Source organism: Phyllostomus discolor, chromosome 5, assembly GCF_004126475.2.
Source record: "Phyllostomus discolor isolate MPI-MPIP mPhyDis1 chromosome 5, mPhyDis1.pri.v3, whole genome shotgun sequence".
NCBI classification, from domain to species: domain Eukaryota; kingdom Metazoa; phylum Chordata; class Mammalia; order Chiroptera; family Phyllostomidae; genus Phyllostomus; species Phyllostomus discolor.
In genome coordinates, this window is record NC_040907.2 from 14,875,253 (window position 1) to 14,900,184 (window position 24,932).

Consider the following 24,932-nt stretch of genomic DNA (forward strand, 5'->3'; position numbering starts at 1 on the left):
ACCCAGGTCAGTCAGCTGTAAGGACTGGCTGTGACCACTGACCACAACCCTGCCTTCTGTGGGAGATCAGCTGTTCAGAGGCAGTGTGGTGGTGCTCTAACATGGTCTGTAGCTGTCTACTGGGTGTGCTGGCCCTGGGGTTTCCTGGGTGGTGCAGGCCAAGCTCAGCCCCCACCTATGTTTTGCCTGGGGCACGCTGCCTGAGCTACAAAGCAATCTGAGGTGGCTGCTACTCATGCTCAGCTTAGAGATTCCCAGGTGATGCCAAGCTGTGAATCTAGGCTGGCTGCTGCTAGTGCTGGGCCTGGGGCTCGCTAAGGCCAGCTGTTGCTTGTTTGAGAGGATTTAGGAAGTTGTGAATCCAGAACCAAAACCAACTATTCCTATGGAAAAGCAGCTTGGGTGGGCCTGTGAGTTGGGTGGGGCAGAGTCTCTGGGGATCTCCAGGGTGGGGCAAACAGTGTTAGCCAGGTTGACAGTCTCAGATATGGTAGCAGCTTGCTGGCTGTGGGGGGAGGGTTTGGAAAAGAGATCATGGCCTCTGCTCGCCTTGATGTCAGATCCTTCAGCCCCTCCGGGTGCACCACTGGTGCCTTTCAAGCTGCTGCCCTGGTGCTGGAGCTCAGGGGGAGTGAGTCTGAGCAGGTGAGTCTGTGTGTGGGCTCTTTAAGAGGAACTGCTTGTGGCTCCAGCTATTTCTTCCACTGACCAATCCCCACTGGTTTTCGCAGCCAGGAGTTGTGGGGACCTATCTTCCTGGCACTGGAGCCCTGGGCTGGGGGGCCTGGTGTGGGGCTGGGACTCCTTGCTCCTGAGATATTCCTCCCAAATTTTTACTCATCACACATAGGTGTGGGGCCAGCCTGTTCTGTGTCTGTGCCCCTCCTACCAGTCTGGATGGATGTGGTTTCTTTAATTCTGTAGTTGTCAGACTTCCATTCAACTCCATTTCATAGTTGTCAGATTTCCATTCAATTTAATTTCTGACAGTTCTGAGTGATGGTTGGTCTGTATTTTAGTTGTAATTCTGATGTGGTTGTGTGAGGAGGTGAACCATGTCTGCCTCTGCTGTGATCATGACCAGAAGTCAGGCTGAATATGCATCCTTAACAAGTTTCCCAGTGATGCTCTTTGTCCCTGGACACACCTTGGGTAGCACTGGACAAGATGATGGCTAAGGGCCCTTCTTGCTCTGTTGGCCCAGGATCTTCGAGTCCCCTGGGTACCCTGGCAGGACTGGTAGGGCCACAGAGGAAGTCTGTTGTCTTTTTCTCTGGGGAGGGCTAGGCGTACCTGCAGCGGAGGCCCCCGCTGGCTGGTTTTCTGCATTCCCGGCGGTCAGCAGGCCTCACCAGCCCTTGGCCTATGCGACACTGCCATCTGCTGGATGCATCTACTCCGTGCTGGGCCCGGAGCAAGGCCGTGATTCGGGGCTCATTGAAGGAAGAACATTCCTAGGCGGCCTTTCCAATCAGACCCCCGGGGAAGCAGCCTTTGTGAGGTCAGGCCGTCTAACCCCTTGGGATGACTCAGTCTCCACTGTGGATACTGGCGCCTGAATCAACCTGGGACTGGGGAAAGGAAGGCCCCTGCATGCAGGTGGGGTGACCTCCTTTCACCAGGTCGTTGCTGTTTTCTGCTTTTAAAAGCCTCACATACACGTATCATCATTAACTAAATTCAAAAGTCGGTGGTGATATTTATATGGAAGGGGATTTGTATATCTTTACAAATTTTTACTGTAGGCACCCTTTTTAGATGCTGTGATACGTTTTGTTTTAAAAAATGACAATTCACTTATCAAATTAGGCCCAAACCAAAAAGAAACCAACAGTGATGCTGGCAAGTGTATGATGAAACAGACATGCTTTTTATACACTTCATGGGAGTTGTTAAAAACCCCAATCCCACAGTTGAAAGTCTTTTTTTATATAATTTTTTTAATTTTTCAATTATAGTTGACGTGCAATGTTATATTTGTTCCTGGCAAACAACTTGTGATTAGACATTTACGTGCCTTATGAAATGATCTCCCCAATAAACCTAGTATCCATCTGGCACCGCCGTGGGGGCTAGTAAAAAATCAATAGTTTTCTTTCCACCTTCTGAGCTGTACTAAGCTGGGCCAATAACCAAATTCACAGAGACAGGCTAACAGGAAAAATCAGTTTCAAACAGGTGCATGAGGGATTCACAGAGGCGTGGTCCTTCCGTGAAAGGTCCAAACACAGTGAAGCAACACAGGGTATGTGAGACATTTTGGACAAAGGAGAAAGTGGGGGAGCTGGGTGTGAGGGTTCAGATGTGAGACCGGGCGAGTCACTCGCAGTTGAGGAAGGACACAAGGCAGGCAAGGTCCTGCTGGGTGACTCAGAAACGACGGGACCGGAGGGGTCTGGCCAGCAGGCACTGCCGAAGCCCTCTCCTGGACCGTGATTAATTCAAGCTGGGCTGAGGAGACACCCTGAACTCTCCTTCCCGAAGCAGTGTTCTCGGAATCCCTGGGGCAGGAGAGGCGGGATGGTCCAAAGTTCTTGCTGAGTCTTTAAGGGGAACTTTTGGGGATCGATACCCCCCAAAGCAGCTTTGGGTGGCAGATTGTTGGTCCTCCACCACACAGTTGTTACAATATTGCTGACTCTGCTTCCTGTGCGGTTTTACATCCCCGTGACTGTTCTGTAACTACCTTTGTTACCATTGGTATTTAACTAAGTACTAATAGGAAAGGGGAGCAGAGGGGATGAGACGTTGAGTTTAATATAATGGGGAGCATGAGCCCATTGCTTCACCAGGAAGGTACAGCTGTACACTCCAGGGGGTCACAGCGTTGCTCCTCCAAGGGCATTCACACTCCTCCCTTCCTCCCCTCTGGTAGGGTACCGCATTGCTGGGGGCCGCAGGGGAGGTGCTGGACCATAGAGGCCTGTCAGTCTCACTAGAGGGTGTAGACTCATCCAAAGCCCACAAAAACTTGGGAGTTGACTGGTCATTTTGAGGAAGCACCTGATCCATCCTAAATTCAAACTCCTGGTTATAACCCCAGAGGAAGGAAAAGCTCGCTCGCGCTCTCTCTCTCACTCAGGACCTGCACTCTCTCCATGCACTTGCACGTCCTCTCTCCATAGCCATGTGGCCTTAGCAGCCACATGGCCCACGGCCATGGGGACTCCGCATGCAGGCCCCGGAGGGGAGCCTGAATGCCACAGCACAGCAATGGGCTGCAGCTGGAACACACACTGAGCTCGCCGGGTGCTAGGCTGTGCTTTAACATGGAGCAGAAACTCTGGGACGTGGCCTTCATTCTGGCCCTACCGAAGCCAAAATGTTCGGTGAGGTCACTCAAGTTTCAATTGAGAGATAAACTGGAATTAGGAGACTTGATGAGCACTAACAGTCATCCTCAGGCCATACTATCATCAAGCTGGGCAGACCTTGGATAAGTCACTTCCCTTCTCTGGGCCTTAGGCGCCTCCTCCGAAAAAACGAGACCATTGGGTTTCCAGGAATGGCAGATAGATTTTTTCCCTGATTGCTGAGTCTGCTATTCTGGTGACTGTCGACAGAGAACAGTGTTGAGAAGGATTCTGAAGTCGAGTGTAAACTCAGTAGGAAAAAGTGTCATGGTCACTTAGTGAGGCCTGCTGTGGTGGAGGAGGGGCCCTAGTGGTTTGCGTGCAAGGTTTTGGCATCCTTGGAATATCGTTCTTAAAGCTTGGAGGGGTCATGGTCCCCTTTAAGGAAACTGATGAAATTGAAGGCAACTGCAAACAGCACTGTGTGGGGACAGGTCAAGAACCAGGTGTGCAACATCAGAGAGCCCGTGCCCTGCCTAAAGGGGGCGCTGTCTGTCAGCACTGCTGATGCTCCTTGTGGAAACGAGCGTTCAGGAAAAGCCAAAAATCTGGATTTGATGTTTTAATCAAACACTACGAGGAACAAACAACACGTGTGTGCAGGCTGGGTGGATCCTGGGGGCCTCCAGTTCTCGGCCTTCACCTAAGGACCCTTCTGGTTCCAGCATCATTTCCGAGTTGTCCCTCTCTCTCCCTCTCTGGCCCCTGCCAGACAGGGTTACCGAAAGAAAACTTCTCCAGTAGACTGCTTCCCCAAGGGTACCTATTCTGCCTTTTTCCAAAGAGCGCCTTTGTATTTCCAAAGAAGGGAACAGTGACTTCACTCACAGCTACCCTTGAAATCCATCTGACCCGCCCTTTGCTATTTGTTTCACATGTTTTTCTGATGAGGAAAGTAAACAGAAGTAACAATGGCCACGTGTGTGCCAAGTTAAAAAAAGAGAGGAAGAACACAGCAAGCCAGGATTTTTTCGTCAAGATAGAATTTTTTAACATAACATGAAGCACACTTTATTTTATTATTTTATCATTTTTCTTTTTTAATCACAGTTTACTTTCCATATTACTTTGTAGTGGTTTCAGGGGCGCAGCATAGTGGTTAGACAAAGACAATACCTAACAAAATGTTCCCCCTGAGGTTTCCACCCCCTGGCACCGTACAAGATATTACAATACCGACTATATTCCCTAGGGTGTACTATGACTATTCCCTATGAATATTTGTAATTGTCAGTGTGTACTTCTTAACACACTACTGTTTTTGTACATTAGGAAACACCTAAACACACAGAACAGTACGGCATGTTTGACAAGGATACATTTAAAGTCAAGGTTACTTAGTGATCCAAGAGGTGCCCAAGAGGGGTTACCTGTGGTGGCGAGGTGGGGTGGGTGGGGTAGGGTGGGAAAAAGGGCGGGAAAAGAAGCTCGTTTCATTAGTGAATCTATTAGGTAGGCAGTCAGCTAGTTAGATGCTAACAAAAGAGCAGGGAACAATGGGGCAGTCCTTTGTTCTTGCTCTAATAAAGCTTAACGGCTGCGCCTCATCTTTCTGTGTATTGTGACTCTGGGGAAGAATCCTACTTCCACCAGCAATAACCATGCTCCTGCCTCCTCAACTACCTGTAAGTTGCCTACTTCCTTTAAAATGTCAACCCCCTGCCCCGCTTTCTCCTTCGTCCAAAATAGCATATATACCCATTTTACCTCACTGTCCTTGACATTTTCATGCTTACATGAATTCCCCATGCACACGTATTAAAATTAGATTTTCTCCAGTTCATCTGTCTGTTAATTTGGTTATTAGCTCAGCTAGAAGGAACTTAGAGAGTGGACAAAAGAGTTTTACTTTTTTAGCCCCCGAAATACCTGCGGGGGCCACGGGGAAGAGGGACGGCTGAAGAGATGAATTAGAGGGTGGATCAACAGAATGTGACTTTGGAGCCAAACCCAGGGCTCTGGTGCCCAGGCCAAGCACGTGGGGTTTTTGACCTGGTCTTTGCTCCTGTGTCACGGCCCAGCTGCAGCGGTAAACAATCAACTCTATAAATAACAGTGTGGGCAGGGGCCGGGGGCACATCCGAGCCTGCCAGACTCAGGCACTGGAGAGTGTTTAATAATAGCCTTGGCTCTCACCCTCGGGCTCAGACAGCCATGCAGGCAAAGACAAGCAGTGTCCAGGCTCCAAAACGGGCAGCGCAGCCGCAGAAGGTTGGATTTGGATTTCCAGGCTGGGTTCTGGCCACTTGGAGCGGCTCAGCTCAGCACAGTGGTTAAGTGGCCCGGCTCTGGAGCCAGATGGACCTGGTCCTCTGTTCCCAGGCCTGCCATTGAAAAGCTATGTGATCATGGTCAAGTCCCTTAATAGCCTTGAACCTCAGTTTTTCCTTGTACTAATACTACCTAGCAAGTTAAGCGTGAAAAAAATTGAAAGAACCACGTAAACAGGAAAAAGTGTGAACACAAGAGAGTAATAAATGTAAATAAGACAGATACAGATGCATCACCGACGAAGACTCTCCCCAAACCATAGGTGGCCTCCTCTGCACTCTCTTCTGAACTGGGCCTTGATCTTGGCCTCTGTCCTGCCCTAGAACTGCCAAGCCCGGTCTTAGCAAAGAACCTGGCTAAGTCCTCCCCCACTCCTGATATCTGTTCAAATCCTGATCCTCCACTTTCCATGTCTAAGTCCTTGGCCTGCTTTTAGCGAAAGTCCTGTTGGGTTACTTCACTGAGAATTCCCCTAACCCTGATGTCTCTCGTCAGTAACTTCCCATCGGCAGACACCCTCCTCCTGCTCCTTGGCTGTGAACCCCCAGCTGTCTTCGCTGTGCAGGGCGTTGAGCCCCACCGCTCCCCGCTATTGCAATATTCTTGAATAAAGTCTTTCTTACTGTTTTGACAAGCGTCAGAAGACTTCTTCTTTAATATACTCGATCTGGACAAAAAATGTCAACATTAACCCAAGAGGAACCAGTATCAGGCAGTAAATCCCACACTCCTGTTGTGAACTCCATGCGACCTCTGGTACTCGGCACAATTGTCTCACCCAGGGTCGGCCCTCAACAAGCATTTGTTGAATCAATAAATATGGAGTGTCCTTCTGACGGTAAAAATAGCAGGGGCCACAGTGTTTAGGAGCTGAGTTCCAGCTGTCTCCTCAGCTTGGGAAGGTGGGTTGTTTGCAGAGGAGCACTGGGGGGTCAGGAGTTGGGTGTTCGGTCTCCCTCTCTGTCCTAGCCGCCCCCCCACCCCGCCCCCCTGCCTCGTGAGCCCCGGTCTCCTCATCTGCGAAACGGATGGGCTGGGCTTGATAAGAGATTAAAAAGGAACGTTTTTTAAAAAACTGCAATTCGTGACAAATTCATTTTACATCATGAGCCAGTATATTTGTGATACTTACATGCTTCACTTAAGATTGCAACATCAATTTGATGAAATAGTGATAATCCTTACTGTATAGATATGCTCCTAATCTATTCTACTTCATTTTAAAAAATGCTATTTGTAGCTTTGGCTGGTGTGGCTCAGTGGATTGAGTGCTGGCCTGTGAACCAAAGGGTTGCTGGTTTGATTCCAGGTCAGGGCACATGTTTGGGTTGTGGGCCAGGTCCCCAGTTGGGGGCGCAAGAGGTGATGGATCAATGTATCTCTCAGACACTGATGTTTCTCTCCCTCTCTTTCTCCCTCCCTTCCCCTCTCTCAATAAGTAAATAAAATATTTTTTTAAAAAACAAACCCTAGAAACTGCAAAAGAAAAAGATTGACAAAACTCTTGTTAGAGAATCTCCTGTCCAGGTCTGGAATTCCAGTCTGCCCGGACAGTTCTGCCTCCGCATCTTTGGTTCCACAGTTAGTTCTCCTGGGCTGGGCCCGCTCTCTTCCTCCTGCTCATCTGCTAGATCTCGTCTGTTTCTCTGCTTCCTAAAATCCTTCCTCCTACAGGAATTCTTCCCTGCTGCTTTCTTAGGTCCCACTTCTCAATCTTTTTTTTTTCCCCCTTAAATGGCCATGTCTGTCAATTAGCTGGTGGGTATTTGTCTAGACTTATGTGTGTAGAACGGGGCTTGGGACAACGGAAGAGTCAAAAAGGCACAAGACACATTCCGGGATTGCGCGCTGAGCTGGAGTGATCGGCCAGACGCAGAGAGCAAGGAGCCTGAAAAGGCAGCCAAAGGGGTGACACAGCCTCCACTCCCCAGCAGAAAGCACACAGGGAAGAGGAGGCAGGGCGGAGCCAGTGAGGGCTGAGGGCAAAAGGAGCCAAGTGCAGGGGAGGGGCAGGAAGAACTACCCCTAAACAAAGGGGAGCTGCCTTCCCAGGCTCCAGATCGGGGGTCTGGGGAAACGGGTCAGAGGGCGGTGCTTCCTGCCGCCTGACTGGCTGGGTCCCTGGTGAGGGAGCCGCTCTGGGGCCGGGCCCGCAGCTGCAGCTTCCTCTCCGGGCGGGTCCACCTGGCTGCGCGTGCCTGACCCAGACACTCCGGACCCCAGAAACTGGGGCTGGGTTTACTGTGACCCCTTCAAAAAATGACAGTTGACTAAACTATTACATGGTTGTATTTATTTTTGAAGTTATTTTATTTGTTTTTTTTAGAATATTTTATTTATTTATTTATTTTTAGAGAGAGGGGAAGCGGGGGGAGAAAAAGGGAGAGAAACTTTTATGTGTGAAAGGAACATCAATTGGTTGCCTCTCACACGCCCCCAACTGGGGACCTAGCATGCAACCCAAGCGTGTGCCCTGACTGGGAATTGAACTGAGGACCTTTCAGTTCGCCGAATGACACCCAGCCCACTGAGCCACAACAGTTAGGGCCACTGGTTGCATCTTCTAAGTGTTCTGGCTAGGGATCGAACCTGCAACCTTGGTGTATCAGGATGATGCTCTAACCAACTGAGCTACCCAGCCAGGGCTATTTTATTTATTAAGTAAAGTTGACATATGACAATATATTAGTTTCAGGTGTACAAGATAGTGATTTGATGTTTATATACCTTACAGCTGATCACCCGCTAAGTCGAGCGATCATCTGTCACCATGCAAAGGTATTTCGACATTATTAACCATATTCCCCGTGCTGTACATTTCATCCCTTGTGTCAGGGTTGTATTTATTTATTATTCATTCATTCATTTGTTTACCTTATTGCATGGTTTTAAATTATAAACTGAGGAGCTTTTCTCCTTAGCCAAACTCTACTCAGGCCGCCTCGGGCTTTTCCATCAGGCCTTGATTTTTGGATTTGCTTGTGTATCTCTGCATTGACCAGTTTTAACAAGACATCCTGCTGGGTAGGTTTAGCCGGAATCCCCCATCCTCAATATCTGATCACCATCGGTATCTAACCTGAGTTTCTCAGCGTCCCCCGCCCTACCCGCCCCCAGGGGATGACCTGCCCTCAGCAGGAATCCTGGTAGGTCAGTTTGGCCAGAATCCCCCTTAACTCTGGATGTTTCCTCTCAGTAATTTTCCATCCTCTGACCCCCACCCGGCTCCTGGGCTGTAATTTCCCACTTGCCTGTGTTGAATTCAGAATTGGGTCCAATCGCTCTCCCACTGCAAACCACACTGAGAACCACACTGAGACAGTCCCTACAGTCTCCCTTACTGTCTCCAACAACAGCCGTGAGTAATTTCCCCTCTGACAGTAGCTGCAGGGCCCATGAGAGTGCACAGCAAATGGACCACAAGCGAGGGGCTGTGGGGATGCCTGATGGACGAGGAAGCAACGGCGGAGGCGAGACTGGGTCCACGTGTGTGAACAGCTGAATTCACTTGGCATGAATTCTGACCCACATGGGGCAACCAGAGCCTCTGGGACCACAGACGGAAGTCCCGTGGCTGGTGCGGGACTTGGGGTTCCTTCCCATTGGCCCTAGACAGTGTTTCCCCCACCACTGACCTGCCCTGGGGGAATGGAGGGTAAGGAGGTTCACCAAGGTACAGACCAAAAGGGCCTAGAGATGACCAGGTGACGTGGAAGCTGGAAGTGTAGCCTGGTGTAAGGAATGACACAGGCCCTGGGTTCGAATCACAACTTCTCTATCTACTGTGTGACTTTGGGAAATACTGCATCATTCTGAGCCTTAGATTCCTTACTTGTTGAGCGGAGATAATGCATTTACTTCAAAGGCTTGACGTGAAAATCGGTGAAGTAAATCAGGTGTATATGTGGGGGCCTAGCCTAGCGCTTGGCATGCGTTGTAGGCACTCTGCAGATGTCTGGTGAGCGAACAAATGCCCACGTGCTGGTGAATGAATGAGTGTGCTAGCAGGGAAGGCACACACAAAATCAAGTCTGAGATTGTGTTTTCCAAACACGACTTCAACAAAGTCTCCCTTCCATATGGCTTCTCCCATTGAGAGGTGAGGTCTTTGCCGCCTCCCCTTAAAATTAGGAAGACTGTGATTATTTCAACTGAAAGAGTATGCCACAAGTGACGTTTGTGGCTTTCCAAGCTGGGAAGACTTGTTCTTGAAGCCTCCAGTTACCACGTGAGGAGTCTGACTGCCCCGAGGTTGCTGTGCTTTGAGGAAGCCTCCACTTGCCCGCGGAGTGACCACAGGGAGAGGCTGTGAGAGTCCATGAAGACCGAGGGGTGCCCAGCCAGCTCCCAGCTCTTCCAGCTCCATCCGCCTCCCTGCACCAGCAACCACGTGAGGGGCCCCAAGTCAGACCAGCCTGAATTCCTGACCTGCAGAAACCCTGAGAGGTCATAAAATGATTGCTCTTGCTTTAAACCCTACGCTTCGGGGGGATTTATTGTGTAGCAACAGTAACTGGAACAGCAGGTAACGCAAATACCCTACGATGGGCACTATAATAGAACTTCACACTGGGTGTTTGAAACACGGAAGAAAGAGCTATTAAAAGTAGTTGAATAAGTCCTGGCTGGTGTAGCTCAGTGGACTGAGCGTGGGCTGTGAGCCAAAGGGTCGCCAGTTCGATTCCTGGTCAGGGCACATGCCTGGGTTGCAGGTCAGGTCCCCAGTAGGGGCCACATGAGAGGCAACCACACACTGATGTTTCTCTCCCTCTCTTTCTCCTTGCCTTCCCCTCTTTAAAAACAAACAAACAAACAAATAAATAAAAGTAGTTGCGTATGCTACATGAAGAAAGAAAGTACTAATACGCCTAAGAGAATACACTATCAAATTGAGTTGCCCTTGAGAGTAATCTACAGATGAAAGCTTTCTGGAGCTCAAGGAGAATTTCCATTCCCCACTGTCTTAAGGAACCTTCCTGGATCTCCACTACTCACTCCCTCTCCGCCCACCTTTTCCCAGCCCCCTGGATCAGATTCTGAACTCCCACAGCTTGCAGGCTGCTGAGCACCAGAGAGACTGTTGGCTTGGAGTCTTGGGTTCAGGCTCTGCCCCACTCACTGCTTACTAGTTGAAGGATTCTGGGCAAGTCAGTTGGACTCTCTAAACCTCAGCCTACTCACTTATAAGACAGAAATGCCATAACCGCTGACATTTATTATACACTCTGTAATCTAAGCCTTTTAAACACACCACTTCCCTTAATCCTCACCCACCACCCACCGTGAGACACAGAATATTATTATGTCAATAAGGGAACTGACCCAGAGACATTAAGTAACTTGCCTAGAGCTGTGCATTGTGGGAGTGGCAGGGCTGGGGTTCAAAGCCAGCCGTCTGGCTGTGGAGCCTGTGCTCTTATCACAATGTTGACCCAGCCAGATGGCGTGAAAGCTGAGAGGTTGTGAAAGTAAGGGAAAGGGCAGTAGTGCCATGTGCAAAGGTGGGGCCACCTCTCTATGACTTACAGCTCCCCTGTGGCACCTGCCTGTTCTGCATTACAGTGTCCCCAGATTCTCATGGGTCTGGGTCCCACTGCACAAGCTCCTTAACGACAAGATCCACCTCTTAATTCACCTCTGCACCTGCAGCGCATCCCACCCAGCTTCAAGGACTGAATTATGGCTCCGAGAAAAGATGAATGTGGCTGAAGCGGGTTCCTCTTTTAAACTGAAGCCCTAAGACAATGATATCTGCTGATAAAAATGTACTAAAAACAAGGATACCTTTAAAAAGCGCATTTAAAAACATTTTCAGCATCCCTGAAACACTTTGAAACCGAGCTTTCTATCCTGGGCTTGCAAACTCAGCCCAGCGTTTTTCTTTGTGAGAGTCCGCAGATGGCGGTCACAGAAGGAGCGGGGAGAGAAGCAGAGCCTTGATCCGGGGTGGGAAGGAGGCCTTCCCTCCCTTACAAGTGGCAGAATCCAACTGGGGAGGAGGCAGGGCTGGGATTATTTGAAAGCAGAACTCTCACAGGCCACGGGGTTCTGTGCAAACCTGTTTTCACAAAGTTCTCTTGTGCATGACCTTCCCCAGAAACCCTGGGGAAGTTCCAGAGACGTCTGATGTTGTGAGGCAGCTGCCTGTGAAATCAGGTCTGGGAACTTCCCTAGAGCTGAGGTCCTTCTTAGGCCCTGGAGAACCTGGTGTCCAGTGTAGCAAGAAGGGGAATTCTTCCACGTGTTCGTGTTTAGTGCCTGTCTTTCCCTTTTCCACAGTGACCAGCAAACTTCTATAACAAGTTGACATTGAACCAACATGGGATTTCTGAAGTTTATTTGACTAGGGCTAAACACAGCTGAAAAAAACTCATTCTTCCACTCATGAGCAGTCATCTGAGACTTTTGCCAACTGTAAAGCTAAGCTCTAATTATAACCAGTAGCATTTCATATTCATCTGAGATACTGAAGCAGCCAAGCGTGCGCAGGTAGCACAGTGGTTACAGACACAGCTTTGGAGCTGGGCAGGCTGCGTCTGAATCCCAGCTCCGCCATCTAGTAGCTGGGGGCCAAGTCTTTAAACCTCAGTTCCCTCTATTACAAACTCGGTACAATAGTAGTTACAGACTCCTAGGCTTATTGTCAGTGTTAAATGAGTGTATATACACTCACTTAGTGTATATTTAGTGGTTTAGTCCACTTATTGAGTCCTCAGTAAGTGTTTGTTAGCTGCCGGTGGTAGGCGGCCCTTCCATTGGCTCTCAGTAATCCCTGCCTCCTGGCATTCACGCCCTTGGTGTAATCTCGTCCTGACTGTGGGCTGGACTCAATGACCAGCTTCCAACTGTTTCAAGGAATGTAGCAAAGTGACGGGATGTTGGGGACCCTAAGTAGCCAAAACAATCTTGAAAACAGAAGAACGAAGTTGGAGGTCTCACATTTCAAAACTTGCTACAGGCCTACAGTAATCAGAAAAACGTAATATTGGCATAAAGATATATATATATGCAGGCCAATGGAGTGGAAGGACCAGAAATAAACCCTCACGTATGGGGTCAAATGGTTTTCCACAAGGTGCCCAGACTGTGGGGAAAGGGGAGTCTTTCCAACAAATGGTGCTGAGGAAACCGGATATCCCCACGCCAAAGAATGAAGTTGGACTCCCATCCTTTACCATATACACAAACATCCCCAAGTGGGCCTGAGACCTAAATGAAGGAGCTAAGACTTTTAGAAGGAAAAAGTGGACCAAAAGCTCCACCACATTCGGTATGGCGATGATTTGCTGGATTACAACCTCAAAGGCATAGGCAACAAAAGGCAAAACGCACAACAGGACTTCATGGAAATGAAAATGTTCTGTGCATCAGAGGACACCATCAACAGAATGACAAGGTGACCTATGGAATGGAAACAATATATACAGATTATATATCTGATAAGGGAATAATATGCAGAAAAAAATAACTCCTAAAGCTCACCACCACCAACAAAACCCCCAAATCACCCAATTCAAAAATGGGCAAAGGACTTCAATAACCATTTCTCCAAAGGCGATATGCAAATGGCCAATAAGCACATGAAAAGATGCTCATCATCACTAGTCACTAGGGAAAAGCAAATCCAAACCTCAGTGCAATGCATACTGGCTCACACACACCCCTTAGAATGGCTGCCATGCAAAAAATAGAGAATAAGCATGGCTGGCAAGGGTGTGAAGGAGCCAGAGCCCTGTGCACTGCTGCTGGGAACGGAGACTGGTGCAGCCACTGTGGGTAACAGTGTGGTGTTTCCTGGAAATTAAAAATAGAATTACTGTACGACCCTGCAAGTCCACTTTGGATTGTATTATTCAGGTATTCTATGTATTTGATGAGTTTCTCTCTAGTAATGCTGTCACTTGCTGAACAGGGGGTTCTGAGGAATTTAAAACATTTGAAGTAGGGTTTTGAGGAAGTATGCTCACTAATGTTCACAGTGGCATTATTCAAAACAGCTAAAACATGGAAGCAATCCAGTGCCCACCGACGAATAAATGGATAAGCAAAATGTGGTGTGTGCACACAATGGAATACTGCTCAGCCTTAAAAAGAAAGAAGGTTTTGACATAGGCTGCGATATGGATGAAACATGCTAAGTGAAACCAGCCAGTCACAAAAAGACAGATATTGAATGATTTCACGAAGTTCCTCAGTAATCAGAATCCTAGAGACAGAAAACAGGATGGTGGGTGCCTGGGGTTGGGGGAGGGGAATGGGTGGTGGTTTAATGGGCAGAGTTTCCGTTTCTCGAGAAGAAAAGAGTTCTGGAGACGGGCAGTGGCGACGGCCACAGAGCAGTGCAAGTGAACTTAATCACCACCCTGCGCACTTACAAATGGTTACCCTGTTAAACTTTGTGCTATGTGTATTTCACCACAATAAACAGAAAAATAATTTGGGAAAAAAGAAGTAAAATAAAGACGGATCCTCTTTTTCAACCTATCATTATATTTGTTGAGGCTTGTGGTACAAGTGGAGACCTACCCACATATCATTTGTGTAGATACTTAAATGGGACAAACTAACAAACATTTAAATGAGATGTTCTGTTTTTCTTTTTTTGTCAAATGTACACTCATAACGACAAGAGCAACTGCAGACTTTCACAGCATTTGGACACATTGGCCGTCTGCCTCGAGGTTGTGGGGGCAAGGGATGTGGGGAAGCATTTCCGTGGGGCCCGAACAGGGTCCGTGGGAAGAGTGGATGTGGGGGTTGTGACGTGCCAGCGCTGAGTGTCAGAAGTGGCCCCGTGTTCTCAGCATGCAGAGTAACCCATGTGACCAGTCCCTCAACTGCCGTGGCGGGCTGAATTAGGTTTGTTTACATAGACGGTCTGCTTTTCACTCTTGGATGCATTCATTTCAAGATGGGATGAAAATCGCCTGGTTGCGTATTTCATTCTTAACAGTTATTTTTTATAATTTGACGGATATTGCATTTTTATCCCTTATTCCATAAAGTTATCTTACGTGTGGTTGTGATGGAGGGTGCCCTCAGTTGTGGAGCCCAGAGCAAAGGCCTCCCTCGCCTGGGCCAGGAGGTGCCACATTTGCTTACATGTCCCTGCACTCTAGTAGAAATGAAGTAGAGAGCAACTGAGACATCTAAGGGTCCTGTGGCAGCCGGCTCCAGGAGTGAGGCCCTGGGGCCCACAAGTGCCGCGAATCCTGTGGCTCAAGGTCTTCCCATTGGCAGCCCTTACCTGGGGTAAGGAGCCCGAGCCCTCCCTCTCTCCCTTTCTTTCCATGGATCAGACACGTAAGGGTTACAGGGTCTGTACACAGGGGCTTTCCTTCCGGAAATGCCGTAGAAGATGCCTTTATAGCTGGCTGCCCACATGCCAGTCCATTCTTTTGACTGAATGTATGCAGTTCATTCAACCATATTGATGAGTTGGTGGAATAAATGCAGGTACACAAAAGGCACACCCCCCATAACTAAATTATGCAACCATATTATGGCTTTTAAAAAAATCAAGGTTTTTTTTTTCCAGAAAAGTGTGTTTTGTTATATAGATAAATGTTGAAATATATTGCCAAGTAAGCAGATGATATAATTGTATATTCAATATTAAACCATTTTTATAAAAATAGCAACAGCTGAATTCTTTATTTATGCATAACAAAGTATCCCAAAACTTAGCAGCTTAAACCAGAAACATTTATTATCTCACGGTTTCTTTTTTTTTTTTTAAAGATTTTATTTATTTTTAGGGAGACAAAAGCAAGGGAGAGAAGCATCAAGATGCGGGAGAGATACATTGGTTGCCTCTTACACGCCCCCAACTGGAGTCCCAGCCCACAACCCAGGTACATGTCCTGACCCAGAATCGAACCAGTGACCCATTGGCTCGCAGGCTGGCACTCAATCCACTGAGCCACATCAGCCAGGGCAGATTATCTTACAGTTTCTTTATGCCAGAAATCTGGGTGCGGCCTAGCTGAGTCCTCTGGCTCAGGATCCCTCACAAGGTTCTTCATTTTTTAGTCCTTCAAGTTGTAAAATTAGGTTGTTGTTTTGAGATCTTGCTTACTTTTTGATATGTCTGTACCTATTGATTTCCCCATTCGCACTGCTTTTGCTGAGTCCGTAGGTTTTGAAATGTGCTTTTGTTTTCACGTATCTCTAAGTCTTTCCTTTCAACTTCCCTTGTGATAGATTCGTTGACCCATTGGAGTTTTTTTTTTTTAATTTTTAAAAAGATTTTATTTATTTTTAGGGAGGGAAGAGAGGGGGAGAGAGAGAGAGAGAGAGAGAGAGAGAGAGGGAGAGAGAAACATCAATGTGCGGTTGCTGGGGGTTATGGCCTGCAACCCAGGAATGTACCCTGGCTGGGTATCGAACCTGGGACACTTTGGTTCCCAGCCCGCGCTCAATCCACTGAGCTATGCCAGCCAGGGACCCATCGGAGTTTTAAGAACGTGTTGTCTCCACAATTTTGTGAATTTTCCTTTTGTTTTTGATTTCTGACTTCACTGTGTTGTGGTCAAGAAGACACTTTGAATAATGTCAATATGTGTAAACCTCTTGAGAGTTAATCTGGGACCTAAAACACATTCTATCCTGGGGAACGTCTCACAGGCACTTGAGAAGAGCAGGTGCTCTGTCGCTGCCGGGCAGAGTGTCCTGTGGATGCCTGTTAGGTCTGGGCGGTTCACCGTGTTGGGCATGTCCACTGTTTCCTTACCTCTGTCTGCTTGTTCTATCTGTTGCTGAGAGCTGGGTATTGAAGCCTCCAATCATTACAACAGAAATGCCTATTTCTTCCTTCAGCTCTACCCATTTTTTTCCATCATATATTTGATGGTTTGTTATTAGCTGTATGAACCTATTCTTCTTTGAAGTCTACTCGGGTTGATAGTTTCTCTCCAGCCGCTGGGTGAAAACACGGGGGTGGGGGTGGGCAGGTAACCCTTGGCGGGGCTGGCATCTGGCCAGTGTGCTCCAGACGGCCCTGCTCGCTGTGCTGTCCAGTCCTTATTCTCATCATCGGCCTTTCTTTCGGGTAACAGAATCCTGGGGTCGCTTTAACCTTTAAACTCTGTTCTGACGTAGTAATGAAAATTGGCCAGTACAGATAATAATCAGAATGCTGAATGTCGTCGAGGGTTGAATGCTCTGTTTTTCCTTCTTCCTCTTTCTGCCTCTGGTTAGCTACATGTTTTAATACCTCTGGGGTTGCAGGCAGGGAGGAAGAAAGGAAAGCAGAGCAAGAAGCTTCCTTGTGGAGCAGAACTCTCCTCAGATGGCTTCATGGTTTCCTGGCTCGATGCTATCTAAAGCTGCCTCTTTGTCTGGGGGGCACCGTTGCAGGTCCTTGCCCCCCTCAGGAGCTCACCAGGCTGCAGTTCCTTTGCAGCGGGCAATGCTCTTCCCAGGCCCGCTGCTGCGGAAGCTCCGGAAGCTTCTGCCTCCCGGAAGGATGCTCTTACTGAAGGAACCACACTTAAGGGTAGGAGTCTTTTGAAAATAACGCCCCACACAGGGGACTACAAATGCGCTAGTTTTTCTTTCGAAAAGGAGTTAAAAATATGTATGAAGTTTACTGAGCTGAATGACGTGGGCTAGACTCAGAAGGGTGGCCACCTCCTATTCCAGAGCGAGCTGTATTCTGAGCAGTTCCGAGGAATATCTACCATAAAGACCATGCCGGTGTAGCAGAGTGGATTGAGCAAAGGGTTTGGTATCACACAGACCCAGGTTTGAGTTCTTGGTGCATGATTCTGGGCAGACCTTTCTCTCTGAGCCTCAGTTTGCTCCTCTGTTAAATGGGGATAATGATACTATTGACTTCAGCTGGGTTGTGATGAGATGAACTAGGAGGACGCACATAAACTGCTTTGTACAGTGTCTCGCTCGTAGTAAAGTGCTCGAGAGTTACTGCTATTATCCGACAAGGGGTACATTTGGAATATGCAAAATATCATACCTTTGAGTTGTACAAGGTAACAGCTATAATGAAATAGAATAAAGATATATCATTTAAAGGCAAAGGAATGCTATAAAAATTCAGGCATGGGAAACTGGAGTCAAGAGATCAGACTGTTGTCCTTGGGCAGGTCACGTCACCTCCCCGTGCCTTAGAAGTTGTAGGTTGAGTGGGGACTTCCTTGGTGCCTGCTGTTCCCATGAGTGGAAGTCACACCCTGGTGTCAGCTAGGCCAGAAGTCTTCATCATCTTTTAAAAGTATGACGATCTGTATTTTTTTTGCTGTGGCAAAACACAGGCTCCTGGGACATGGTAGCTGTATTTTTTTAAAAGTATATTTTATTGATTGTGCTATTACAGTTTTCCCAATTTTTCTCCCTTCCACCCTGTACCCCCTAACCCTCCAGCATTCGCCACCTTAGTTCATGACCATGGGTTGTACATATAAGTTCTTTGAGTTCTCTGTTTCCTATACCATTTTTTACCTCTCCCCATCTATTTTATGCCTGCCAATTATGCTGCTTCTTCCCTGTACCATTTCCCCCCATTCCTCTCCTCCTCCTCCCTACTGAAATCCCTCCATGTGATATCTATTTCTCTGATTCTGTTCCTGTTCTAGTTGTTTGCTTAGTTTTTGTTTTCATTGTTTTTCTTTCTTTTATTTTTTTAGGTTCATTTGTTGATAGTTGTGAGTTCGTTGTCATTTTACTGTTCATATTTTTATCTTCTTTTTCTTAGATAAGTCCCTTTAACATTTCATATAATAAAGGCTTGGTGATGATGAACTCCTTTAACTTGACCTTTTCTGGGAAGCACTCTGTCTGCCCTTCCATTCTAAATGAAAGCTTTGCTGGATGGAGCAATCTTGGATGTAGGTCCTTGTCTTTCATGACTTGGAATACTTCTTTCCAGCCCCTTCTTGCCTGCAAGGTCTCTTTTGAGAAATCAGCTGATAGTCTTATGAGCACTCCTTTGCAGGCAACTATCTCCTTTTCTCTTGCTGCTTTTAAGATTCTCTCTGTCTTTAAACTTGGGTAACTTAATGATGATGTGTCTTGGTGAGTTCCTCTTTGGGTCCAACTTCTTTGGGACTCTCTGGTCTTCCTGGTCTTCCTGAAAGTTTATTTCCTTTGCCAGATCGGGGAAGTTTTCCTTCATTACTTGTTCAAATAAGTTTTCGATATCTTGCTGCTGTTTTTCTCCTCTGGCACCCGTATAACGCGGATATTGGAATGTTTCAGGTTGTCCCAGAGGTTTGTAAGACTCTTCACTTTTTTGAATTCTTGTTTCTTCATTGTGTTCCAGTTGGATGTTTATTTCTTCCTTTTGTTCCAAATTGGTGATTTGAGTCCTGGTTCCCTTCCTATCACTGTTGGTTCCATGAATATTTTGCTTTATTTCATTTTGGGTATCTTTCATTTGTTCTTTCATTTTTCGACCAAGCTCAATCAGTTCTGTGAGCATTTTGATTACCAGGGCTTTAAATTTTCCATCAGATAGGTTGGCTATGTCCTCATCACTTAGCTTTCTTTTTGAGGTTTTACTCTGTTCTTTCACTTTAGCCCTATTTCTTTGCTCAGGGCCCCTGTTAAGCTGTGAGGGGGCGGGGCCTTAGGTATCAGCCAGGCAGGGCAACCCTCTTTGCTGTGCAGCCGGAGCTGCCTGTGGGGGAGGGGCCAGAGAGGGAACAGTGCAGCTCGCCTGCTGGGCTCTAGCGCACTTTTCCATGAACTCTCGTGTGAGACTGGGAGTTTCTCCCACTGTGGCAACCGCCACAGGCCACAGCCACCTCTGAGTCTCCGATTCCCCTTCAGGGCCATGGGAGTTTGACCCACAGGCTCCTCCCAAACCTGTGCAATCAGCTGAAGATAAACAATGGACTGCCTGAGTCAGTGGAAAACGCCATATGTCTGCGGCTCGTTAATTGCCACGCGGACAGAGGTGAAGGCTATCAGCTGTAATGACTAAGTAGGCCTTATTAGCCTCACGTTGCCCCGAAGAGCCGTCCCCAGGCATACTTCTTAAAAGGGCCATATATCACATGTGATCTTTTAAAAAACCTTTCAAAATTCTTTCAACTATTTCCCTTCTAGGTAAAGCCACCAATTCCTCTTACAGGTTCGATGCCAGAGAAGCAGCCAGAAGTGACGAGGAGGGAGAAGGGTGCCCTTAAGCCAGAAGCCTGAGACCTGACCCATCCCGATGGTGCAGGCATAAATCAAAGTCCCGCCTATCTATTTAGTGTAGTAATTTATCTAAAGGAAATTTCCTCAAGGAAATGAAGGTTTCTCTAGAAGGATATTCATCTCTGTATAACAGCAAAAAACTGGGAACAAACAGTGGGGTGAAGGTAAAATTCCCCTGTGGTCGTAACATCAAATGCTGTTAGCAATGATGTAGGTATGTTTATATATACACAGACATATATTTACAATATATTGAGTTCAAAAAATGAAAAAAGTCAGGTAACATAAGAATATATGCCATTTATAATCATTTTTAATATATATTTTATTGATTATGCTATTACAGTTCTCCCATTGCCTACCCTTTATTCCCCTCCCACCCACATTCCTCCCCTTTAGTTCATGTCCATGGGTCGTACATATAAGTTCTTTGGCTTCTCCATTTCCCATACTATTCTTACCCTCCCCCTGTCTATTTTCTACCTACCATTTATGCTATTTATTCTCTGTACCTTTTCTCCCCTCTCTCCCCCTCCTACTGCCCTGTTAATAACCCTCCATGTGATCTCCGTTTCTGTGTTTCTGTTCCTGTTCTAGCTGTTTGATTAGTTTGCTTTTGTTGTTATTTTAGGTGTGGTTGTTAATAACTGTGAGTTTGCTCTCATTTTACTGTTCATATTTTTATCTTCTTTTTCTTAGATAAGTCCCTTTAACATTTCATATCGTAAGGGCTTGGTGATGATGAACTCCTTTAACTTGACCTTATCTGAGAAGCACTTTATCTGCCCTTCCATTCTAAATGAGAGCTTTGCTGGATAGAGCAATCTGGGATGTAGGTCCTTGCCTTTCATGACTTGGAATACTTCTTTCCAGCCCCTTCTTGCCTGCAAGGTCTCTTTTGAGAAATCAGCTGACAGTCTTATGGGAACTCCTTTGTAGGTAACTGTCTTCTTTTCTCTTGCTGCTTCTAAGATTCCCTTATTTTTAATCTTAGGCAATGTAATTATGATGTGCCTTGGTGTGTTCCTCCTTGGGTCCAACTTCTTTGGGACTCTCTGAGCTTCCTGGACTTCCTGGAAGTCTATTTCCTTTCCCAGATTGGGGGAGTTCTCCTTCATTATTTGTTCAAATAAGTTTTCAGTTTGTTGCTCTTCCTCTTCTCCTTCTGGTACCCCTATAATTTGGATGTTGGAACATTTAAAGATGTCCTGGAGGTTCTTAAGCCTCTCCTCATTTTTTAAAATTCTTGTTTCTTCATTCTGTTCTGGTTGAATGTTTCTTTCTTCCTTCTGGTCCACACTGTTGATTAGAGTCCCAGTTTCCTTCCCAACATTATTGGTTCCCTGTACATTTTCCTTCCTTTCACTTAGCATAGCCTTCATTTTTTCATCTAATTTGTGACCAAATTCAACCAGTTCTGTGAGCATCCTAACAGTGTTTTGAACTGTGCATCTGATAGGTTAGCTATCTCTTTGTCGCTTAGTTGTATTTTTTCTGGAGCTTTGATATGTTCTTTCATTTGGGCCATTTTTTTTTGTCTTGGCACACCTGCTACATATAAGGGGCAGAGTGTTAGGTGTTCACCAGGGTGGGGCAATCCATGTTGCTGCTTCATGATGCTGTATGTGGGGGAGGGGCCCAAGAGGGAACAATGGTACTTGCTCTGCTCTCTGCTGGATTTCAACCACTTCCCCCAAGCAAACTGGGCCCTTCTAGTGCTGATTCCAGGGTGGGGGGGTTTGTATACATTCTAGGACACTGTGGGTCTCTCTAACAAACTCTCCTGTGAGGCTGGAGTTTCTCCCGGCTTCTCAACTCCCACAGATGTTTTCAATCAGAAGTTTGAGGCTTTATTTCACTGCGCTGGGGCCCTGGGCTACGCAGTCTGTCTCACTCCCCAGTTGTTCCTCCCAGGTTATCAGCACGTGAATGTGGGCCTGCCAGGTCCACCAGCCGCCACCTCACTGGGTCCGCCTGCTCCTGCCTTGCCCACCCGGGTCCTCTACCTCCACTTTGCCGTGAATCCTCTGCACCCAGCTGCCCGTCTCCGCCCCACCTACCGGTCTGAATGAATGTGTCTTCTTTAACTCCTTGGTTGTCGGACTTCCATACAGTTCCATTTTCTGTCAGTTCTGGTGTTTTTTTTTGTTTTTAAATTGTTGTTGTCCTTTTGGTTGTGCGAGGAGGCACAGTGTGTCTACCTGTGCCTCCATCTTGGCCGGAGGTCCCATTTATTATCATTTTTATTCAAAGGAAAAAAAAAGCTCAATAACTGAGTCTTTCTATATGCCAGGCATTGTTCTAAGTACTTCCGAGATGTTGATTTACTTACTCCTTACACTAACTCTTACATGTCGTTATTCTCCCCATTTTACAGATTGAGGAAACTGAAGCACAGAGAGGTTTAACAGCCGGCCAGGCCGCAGGCTAGTAAGTCGCAGAGCTGAGGTCTGACTCTGCCCTCACCCCGGTGCAGAGCCTGTGCCTCACCCGCCACTGCTGCTTCTCAGCACCGAGAAAAGACCGAAAGGGCTCACACCCAACGCCTAACGGCGGCTACCTCTGGGAGGTAAGATGTTGAGTGATTCGTGCTTATTTTTGTTTATCTGCCTTTTCTGCAGTCAATACACATCACTTCTGCAAGAAGACACACTCCGACAAAAAAAACCACAACGTTTGAGGCAGAAGGTCTTTGTTGCAGACTTGAGAGCAAGTCTCGCGGTGCCCGCGTCTCTTCCTCTGCAGCCTCCGCAGCCCGGCGGTGGTGATGCCTGTCCCGCAGCGCTGATGCCAGGACGGGGTGAGGGGGTGAGCGTGCCAGCGCGTCCATGATGTACATGTAGAACAGGTTCAAAGTGCTGGGTGCTACAGCACGGTGCTTCACAGAAGGGAAAGCAAGAACGCAGTTAAGGCAAAAACGTGTGCAGGAATTCAGGGCTTGGCGTACGGAACAAACGCGGGGTAGCCTTTGAGTGGTTTCGTATCTGACTTGATTCTCTTTAGAGCCCTCCACGATTTCTGTGCTGGGGGTGGTGTGTGTCTGCTCTTCACGCCGTGAGTGTGAACAGTGGGGAGACAGGTGTTGCTATGGTCTCATACACAAGGGGGATGGTCTCGGAGTCCGTGTTTTTCCCTTTGGTATTGGATGTCCCAGATTTCCTCTTATTTTCAATCCAGTTGCCAGTCTGAGCCCATTTGGGTTGCTTTTCTCGAGGTTGGCGCCCCTCTCTCTGTTTACACAGCTTGTGGCCTCAGGGACTGGGAGCTCAGACTCCGGGGTGGACCAGGAAATGGACAGCTTGTTCTACAGACTGGCAGGGAGCCTGACGGTAGAGCCTGGGAGTCTACCTGTGTAACAGACACGTTAAAAACTAATTTACGCCCTGGCTGGCGCAGCTCAGTGGATTGAGCGCGGGCTGGGAACCAAAGTGTCCCAGGTTCGATTCTCAGCCAGGGTACATTTCTAGGTTGCAGGCCATAACCCCCAGCAACCGCACATTGATGTTTCTCTCTCTCTCCCTCTCTCCCCCTCTCTCCCTCTCTCTCCCTCTCTCCCCCCTCCCTAAAAATAAATAAATAAAATCTTAAAAAAACAAAAAAAACTAATTTACACAACTCTGGGTATTCAGGAGCTAGTTTCTTACTTTCCCTCATCGTTTGTTTGGTGTGATCACCACTTTGAGGACGCCCCTTCCTACACATTCCCCCCCCCCCCCCCCCCCCCCCACGCATCAGGGGATTGCTCTTACAGAACTCAGAGCAGTGGTTCTCAATCAGCTATGCAGGGGAAGCAAAACTATCTCCACCTGCTCAGGGGCTTCAGCAGGGCCTGAGAATTAAATTGTCACACAACAGATTAACAGGAGAAAAGCATTCAAATTTATTTTTTTAAAGATTTTATTTTAAGCCCTGGCTGGCATAGCTCAGTGGAATGAGCGCGGGCTGGGAACCAAAGTGTCCCAGGTTCGATACCCAGCCAGGGTACATTCCTGGGTTGCAGGCCAGAACCCCCAGCAACCGCACATTGATGTTTCTCTCTCCCCCCCCCCCCCCCATCCGTCTCTAAAAATAAATAAAATCTTTAAAAAAAAATTAGTTAAAAAAAAAAGATTTTATTTTATTTTTAGAGAGAGGGGAAGGGAAGGAGAGAGGGAGAGAAACAACAATGTGTGGTTGCCTCTTGCATGCCCCACACAAGGGACCTGGCCTGCAACCCAGGCATGTGCCCCAATCGGGAATTGAACCAGCGACCCCCTGGTTCACAGGCTGGCATTCAATCCACTGAGCCACACCAGCCAGGGCCAAATTGATTTAATGTAAATTTTAAGTGACATGGGAGCCTTCATAAGGAAAGGAACACCCAGAGAAGTGGCAACGCTTAAATGCTTTTAAACTAGGTTGAACAAAGAAATACAATCATGGTAACACAGCCAAAATAAGTACATGGGGAGGCTAGAGGAACATAAAACTTACGTTGAGAAGGTCTGTTTGTACAGAATTTCCTGGGTCTCCCTCCCACTCCCAATCTCTGGTGATAGGAATATTTCTGCCCTGGCCAGTGTGGCTGTGTGGCTCAATTTGTTGGAGAATTGTCCAGAAACGGAAAGGTTGCAGGTTTGATTACTGGTCAGGGCACACACCTGGGATGCAGATTCGATCCCTAGTCCGGGTGCACATGATCTCTGATCTAGGCCCAGGAGGGAGGCAACCGGTCAAGGTTTCTCTCTCTCCCTTCCGCTGTCTCTAAAAGCAATGAAAACTGTCCTTGATGAGGAAAAAAGAATGTTTCTTTCCTCCTGGTAGGGGGAAGACATTTTTCTCTGCTTTCAGGAAGAGGAGAGTGGTATCCAAGTGCCCTTCTTGTACCTGTTATTTCTCAAGTGCTTTTAGCTCAGAACTATCCTTATGCCAAAGTGGCGCATTTTGGAGTGGCCTAGTCTGCTGCTCTGCAGCTGGAATTTGGACACCCAAGCACCCATCCTCAAAGATTCTAATCTCGAGTGGGAATCCATGCGTTAGAATCCTTCAGAGTCCGGGAGCACCCCTGGGGCAGAGTCACAGGAAGTGTGGCAGATAAGCATTGACTTCCTGTGCTCTGTGTGGTAACCAGACCCAAGTGGCTGCAACGACTGAGAACTGACGTGTTGC